The 7471-nt window shown below is 37.6% G+C and overlaps 1 long non-coding RNA gene across 1 annotated transcript; it reads right to left on the minus strand.

The window, feature by feature from the left end:
- Nucleotides 1-755: 755 nt before the first annotated feature.
- LOC117540324 lies at nt 756-3176 on the minus strand. The gene is made up of 3 exons (XR_004568150.1): nt 2694-3176; nt 1652-1789; nt 756-1001 (listed from the first exon to the last, which is right to left on the minus strand). It is a non-coding gene; the product is annotated as an uncharacterized LOC117540324 (long non-coding RNA).
- Between the last annotated feature and the right edge of the window lie 4295 nt (nt 3177-7471).

The following is a 7471-nucleotide window of genomic DNA, read 5'->3' on the forward strand; positions in this document are numbered from 1 at the left end:
ACAACGTTCACACTTTGTGGTCACGAAGTACTCCACTAGCCGCCCCTGTAGGATAAATGAATATTGGCTGCAAAAAACTTGAGGCCCAATCATGTTTCCTCTGTCCATTCTGCGCTACTGCAGACGTGGCAGTGCAACCTAGAGGACAAACCGATCAGAATCAGAAACGGGTTTATTGCCAGGTAGGTTCACACGTACGAGGAATTTGACTAGGTGTCGTGCACCACGACACCTGGACACACGACATACAAATTAAAAAAATTAAAAAGTACACAGATAGCGAACTATATTAAGAACACTGTAATAAAAATATAGTAAGATAGAAATAAAATAAAGCAGTAACTTACATCGAAATAGAATGCAATAAATTATAGAATATAAAATATGTGCAGTAAGCAATATTTAAACATTGCATTATTTACCATCCTGTGATCTCCATTATGTAATGCATAGAGTCTGCGTTGTGGCTGAGGTAAAGTGTCAGTGGGGGGGGGGGGGGGGGCCTTGTTGAGGTGGCGAGAGGTTCTGGTCCTGATGGAGAGAGGTTCTGGTCCTGATGGAGAGAGGTGTTGGTCCTGATGGAGAGAGGTTTTGGTCCTGATGGAGAGAGGTTTTGGTCCTGATGGAGAGAGGTTTTGGTCCTGATGGAGAGAAGTTCTGGTCCTGATGGAGAGAGGTGTTGGTCCTGATGGAGAGAGGTTTTGGTCCTGATGGAGAGAGGTTTTGGTCCTGATGGAGAGAGGTTTTGGTCCTGATGGAGAGAGGTTCTGGTCCTGATGGAGAGAGGTTCTGGTCCTAATGGAGAGAGGTGTTGGTCCTGATGGAGAGAGGTGTTGGTCCTGATGGAGAGAGGTTCTGGTCCTGAGGGAGAGAGGTGTTGGTCCTGAGGGAGAGAGGTGTTGGTCCTGATGGAGCGCAGCCTCCAGCCAGAGTGTTGTGTTGAAGGCAGAGCTGAAGTCCACAAACAGGATCCTGGCGTAGGTTCCTGCTGTGTCCAGATGCTGGAGGAGGAAGTGAAGTGATAACTATTAGTAAACCATAATGATGGATGTTATTATCAGCAGCTGCCAATAGATCCCCTACATCTTGTATGATGGACCTTTGAAGCACAAGCACGCACTATTGTGGGAACAATCAAACGCACCCTCCCAGGCACTGCGTGTTAGCGAAGTACAACTGGGATTTCGAAGAGGAAGATATGCTTGGTCAATTCTTAATAAAAAATAAAAACCAACAAATTGAGCACTTGAGTTTTCATTAGCAGCGCCTAGCTACAGCTGCGGAGCTTTAGTAAATACCGCTAACAGTCTATTTCCTTAAAATGGTACATATCGCTGAATCTATATTTGTATCTTCAGGTGATGAAATCTGCATAATGTCCCTGTACAATAAGATTCGAGCATTTTGTAATACAGTGAGGAAATTCAAGACCAGTAAATATTGATTGATTAAACAACACTAAATAAAATGTTAGTGTTTTCTTCAAACTCAGACTCTCTGCTGCGGCTGTACCTCAAAGACAAAACAATTGTCTGATGATCTTTGTTGAACAAGGTCTGATTGTCCTGTACATGTACAATGTGGGGTATTTTTAAATACTTTACTAAACGACATTCAATATTATGTTAGACACAAGTTAGTTATTACTCACATATCAAAGTATTTTCATCTGCAAGAATAGCTGGGTGCTGCCTGGAGAGACTGATGAGGGACACAGGCTGGCGTCAGCAGCTTTCCACACAAAACCATCACATCTTCTCTTCCATAGTCTTCGCTGTCCACTGGTGCTCTGTCAAAAGAGTGAACATCACAGCTGTCACGTTAACCCTTTGTTACACAACATACAACCAACATGTGTCAAAAGTGACCCGAATTAGTTTTCATTGTAAATATCTTTGCAATAAATTACTTTAACCATTCAGGATCCCAGGTATTCCTCAATTAACATGTTTTAGATCAACACCAATTCTAATTTTGTATTTGTCCCTTTCTTACTTTTTGAATAAAAATCATGTTTGTATCACTACACTTCTAAGGCACAACATGGGTCAAACATTACCCGTATTCTTTTGCTATGTTATTTCATGCATGGCTGAGTGTTTCTTTACTATACATTTTCAAAAATAATTAATTTTAGCAGTGATTTGGACCAAGCATGTATGATGTAGTAATACAAAAAGTATTTTAGTTCACAGTGTGACATTAGCTAGTCATGTTAGCGTGTAATATATAGAGCAGAGCTAACTAGCAAATTAGCCGAACGTTAGCGGTTAGCTGTTTATGCTATGCTAGCTGTTGGCTACTGAGCATTAACAAACTAGATTCCGCTGTAAGAAAGCTGTGAAACTTTACATTAAACTTGGCGACAACACTGTGACACCCCACTGCATGTTTATGTGTAATTCTCCCGTGTTGGAGACGAGAGGGTGGGGGGGCGGCACTGCAATAAACTGTAAGCTAACGTTAGCAGCCGCATGTTAAGCCGGGTTTCCCGGGCGCAACATCTTGCAAGAAACAGCATCTCAGGGCTTCTTAACATTTAACAACCTATTAATTATGCATACCAACTTAACGGGAAGAAACTCAGCTAACTAGAAGAAGAAACGTAACCTTAAATAAAAAATAAAACATTCACAAACTAAGTAAGGATTATCTAAATACATGTTTAACTCCATTACAGTTGCAGGACTCACCAGATCTCAAGTCTTCTGTTCTTTGTTGACGTCCCGATGCTCATATTTAACGTGTAGATGTAAAACGATCCCGATATGAATCCATAAACTCCTGTAACAGACACACAGATAGCTGTCGCTCCAGCAGGAGGAGACCCGCTCAAACTGACTTGGATGTTTCAAATGTGAACGACAGGCGCGGACAGTTCTCATTGGCAGGTTTCTTCGATGATGTTTATATTAACCAATCAGGAGTGTTGTGGACTCATTCCAAACATGCCTGACTTGTCTGCCGTGTTTTGGCTGAATTCTATTTCAAGTGCCGTAGCTCTGGCTGTCGGCCAGAATCCGAAAACCATACATTATACTGTAAAACTAAGGTTTATTACTGTAAATTGACCAATGGAAAATAAACACAGCAACAGAACACATAAATAAAACAAGGATAACTGTGACTTATTGTTGAGTAAATAACAGTGTGTGTTTTAAACCTTGGTCCTCCCTGCAGAGATTTCTCCACTTTCTATGATTTTTTTTTTTAATGATATTGTCAACTGTAGATGTTTACAATATAGTAAGTTAGGAATTTCATGAAAACATATTTATTTACTTTTGTTTCAACATTGGATATTTTGTGTTTTTGTTGGATTCAATCGAATATTGAGAAAATGATTTATGTAAAAATGTTTTACTTACATTTTACGTTTTTTTTATTTTACGCTTTTCTTACAGTTTTATGTTTACTTTAAAATTACAAAGAACATCTTAAAGTCTTATAATAGTAATACACTTTTATATTACGAGTTACATATTTAATTACAGATAAAAACATTTTATTTTACGTACATCTGCATGTATTTTCTGAAAGTGCAAAAATACTGTAAATATTATATAGTAAATTTACAGTAAAAAAAAGAGGAAATAAACGTTATTTGTTGTTATTGTCAAAATACTTCAAATAATGTTTTGGGTTGTTAATTTATAGTTAATATCTGTCATTTTACAGGATTTTGCAAGTTATTTAAAAAAACATGATAATTACTATACAAATTTACAGTTATTTCCTGTAAAATTACGATCTTTTTTTACAGTGTATCATTCTTCATCAGCAGCATGAACGTTGCTCTGTGACATGTACTATGTCAAGAATCTTACTCAGTATAGCACCTTAGTAATGTTAACCCAACACTAGTCAATATTTATTGATGAACATAACAATTGATTAGTCTTATAACAAAACATCATCATTTATTGCATTTAAAACAATACAAGCAAGATATGAACTGTTTGGGACAGTACACAGTAGCCTTCATTTCAACATTGTAAATAGATGGGGTGGATGTGAAACTTTCAATTTCTTTACTGATGCCTTCATTTGTTCTGCAATATAACATTTTCTGTCATTTCAGTATGAATCTATAGACGCCTGATATTTTCTTAGATATAATACAGGCAGACACTTTTGTCATTTAGAAACAGGAGCTAAACTGATAGAGAATACACTTCTTATAAACTCTCAAAGAGGTTTTTTCCCTAAGGGATCTCTGAATGTGATTTCTTCATTATAAAGTTCACAGAATGTGGAACATTTTTACCATTTTCAGAGAACCTTTAGAGAGCGCTACCTGAATGTGTGGTAACCTATTTGATAATGTTGTGCTGCAAGAATAATTAGAATGACATTAAGACAAATACAAATATATACAAATGAATATATGAATGAACAGATGAAGTTCGATATCCAGAACTTTAACAAACTCAGCCTTCATCTCTTCAGCAGCTGCAGTGTTATTTCCCGCCACTAGATGCCACTCCGGTTTGCTGCTTGATGACATCACATTTGTCGAATTCAAAAACCCTATGAGCGAGACAATTTCCCGCCGGGTGCGGTGGCGCGCGCCTGTAATCCAAGTTACTGGGAGGCTGAGGCTGGTGAAGCGTTTGAGCTCAGGAGACCTGAGCTGCAGCGGACTATGCCGATCGGGTGTCCGCACTAAGTTCGGTATCGATATGGTGCTCCTGGGGGAGCTCGGGACCACCAGGTCGTCTAGAGGGGTGCATCGGCCAAGGCCGGAGACGGAGCAGGCCAAAGCCCCCGTGCCACTCAATATTGGGATCACGCCTGTGAATAGATGCTGTAGAGCAACCTGTGTAATACAGCGGGACCCAGTCTTTTTAACTCAAAAATAAAATACTACAACAACACGACACTCCAACATTATATTTTTCCACCACACAGCAGCTTCATCACTGCCTTTGTAATCTTCTTATTCTCATGAAAAACCCTCAAGAAGCAGCTGAACTGCGTGTCCTACACTGCCTCCGCCTGGAGGAAACCTGAAACTACATCAACAACACTGATAGTCTTATAGTAAAACTGTACATTCAAAAATGCTGCAGCAGGACATACTTGTTGGTGGTTTATTATACTGAAATGTGGTACTGTAAACACTATAGTCCATAGTTTTTGTTAGTTAATATGTAAAGTGTTTACACATTTCTCATCTGATTGTCTTCATCTTATTCTTTATTGGGGCTTCAGTTCTCTGTAATCTGTGTGTACAATGTGCCAACTCAGTGGCTCTATTAGAAAAGGTGCTTTGGTGAAGTGGCTAATGTGATCACAATTGCTCGGGTGAACAAAGTTCATGCAGAGCAGGAAACTAATGAACATATCCCGCTGTTTTAAAAAACGTCATTCCAGTTTTGTATTGCTTTTAGCGTCTGTTAAGCTGCATTAAAATGTGTTTCGAAGCCTCTACGTGTAAATCCCTTCCAACCTATCGACAGCTTTACTATCACTGGTAGCAAGAACTGTAAAAAACAATGTTCCATAAATGTCTCGTTCGTCACTGCTGTGCTTCTTCTCTGTCTTCGGTTGCATTTACAGAAAGGGGCTCAGGTCCCCATTATTCATGTTTAGATTCTTTATTTCTGTCTATCACGTACACAAGAAGCTGCAAGCTCCTGGGTGTTAATAACTGTAGGTGCCAAATGAACGTGCGTTTATCATCAGCATCACTTTTACAGAACATGTCATATGTCATGATGATTGTATCGACCTGATTCATTCCACTGCTTTTCCTTTTGATTTTAGTGGTCAGTAACAACTGTCATGATGCTAAAATAAACTCTTTAGGTGATCTTGTGGTTTTCATGTGTCTGTCAATGGTCCACTTTAGTCATTATGTATCATTCTTCATCAGCAGCATGAACGTTGCTCTGTGACATGTACTATGCCAAGAATATTACTCAGTATAGCACCTTAGTAATGTTAACCCAACACTAGTCATTATTTATTGATGAACATAACAATTGATTAGTCTTATAACAAAACATCATTATTTATTGCATTTAAAACAATACAAGCAAGATATGAACTGTTTGGGACAGTACACATACAGTAGCCTTCATTTCAACATTGTAAATAGATGGGGTGGATGTGAAACTTCCAATTTCTTTACTGATGCCTTCATTTGTTCTGCAATATAACATTTTCTGTTATTTCAGTATGAATCTATAGACGCCTGATATTTTCTTAGATATAATACAGGCAGACACTTTTGTCATTTAGAAACAGGAGCTCTAAATTATAGTAGCATTGTGTTACTACACTGCACGAAAAGGAAACAACTATTTTTTAAAGGATTGTAGTCCAATTTATATTTCATATGAAAATCTATGAAAAGTTATTTTTTAATTGAATTTTTCAATAGCTTCTAAATCATATTATCTGTTGATCCAAGCATTGCATTACTACTGTGGACAAGTAAGACACACCTTTTGTTATTTTTGTTCTATAGTCCACCTTCTATTTGTGTATGAATAGTAGCCTACAATACAAATATCTGCATTTTTTTTGTTACAGTCACATTTTTAAATAACCCACATGTCATGTGACCCAGAAACTCCAAATCAAATAATCGTAAAACTACTCTGGACGAGGAACACACTTTGTTTTATTGGATCTTAGTCCACCTTCTATTTGATACAACTATATTCATGACATTTTTTTTTTGTTGATTGTCATGTGACCAAGTGAGTCCAATCAAAGCAGTATTGTAGATCCCCTCTGGAAGAGACACCCATTTATTTTGGAGTTTCGAGCTTTAAACTAAAGAAAATGCAATGATAATTCAAATGTTGACCTGATACTCATTACTAATTCCAAGGAGGGGCATTTTTGTCTGTCCTAAATTAAAGGGAAATTCATCCAACATATTATATCAGGACCAAGTGGTTTACAGACAGACCTTCCATAGGGCTTTTGTCTAAAATGGAAATCTACTGTTTATTAGACAATGACACTCAGAGATTTGAGGGGGAAAAAAGACATCTAATCTGTTGTGTGACATTCAATGAAATGAATTCCAAGTTTATTTCAAAGTCCTCACTTAAGGCATTTATGAGACACTGCATGAAGACAAAAACAGACACTTGGGGGATGTCAGTACTAATCGATGCTCCATTGTGTCATGGCAAGTTGGCAACCTGAAAAAATCTCACTTGCATATAATAGGAATTTAAAAAAAGAGCGTAAACTTAAATCACAGTCCCTGTTTCCAATGGGAACTAAATGACACACATTAAAAACAAATCCTACATACATTAAGGTATACTCTTCTATCAGTGTATTACAGCCACTTTAGAAAAGTAAAACAACTATTACACACACATGCTCACTAATAGTCATATTTTTCAAGTAAAAGCATGAGAATGGGCTAATTTCACAGTAAACAGGAAATTCAAATAAATGATATGTAGCAGGTACAAATTGGTGGGGAAATAATTCCTTTGAA

Source organism: Gymnodraco acuticeps, unplaced genomic scaffold, assembly GCF_902827175.1.
Source record: "Gymnodraco acuticeps unplaced genomic scaffold, fGymAcu1.1, whole genome shotgun sequence".
NCBI classification, from domain to species: domain Eukaryota; kingdom Metazoa; phylum Chordata; class Actinopteri; order Perciformes; family Bathydraconidae; genus Gymnodraco; species Gymnodraco acuticeps.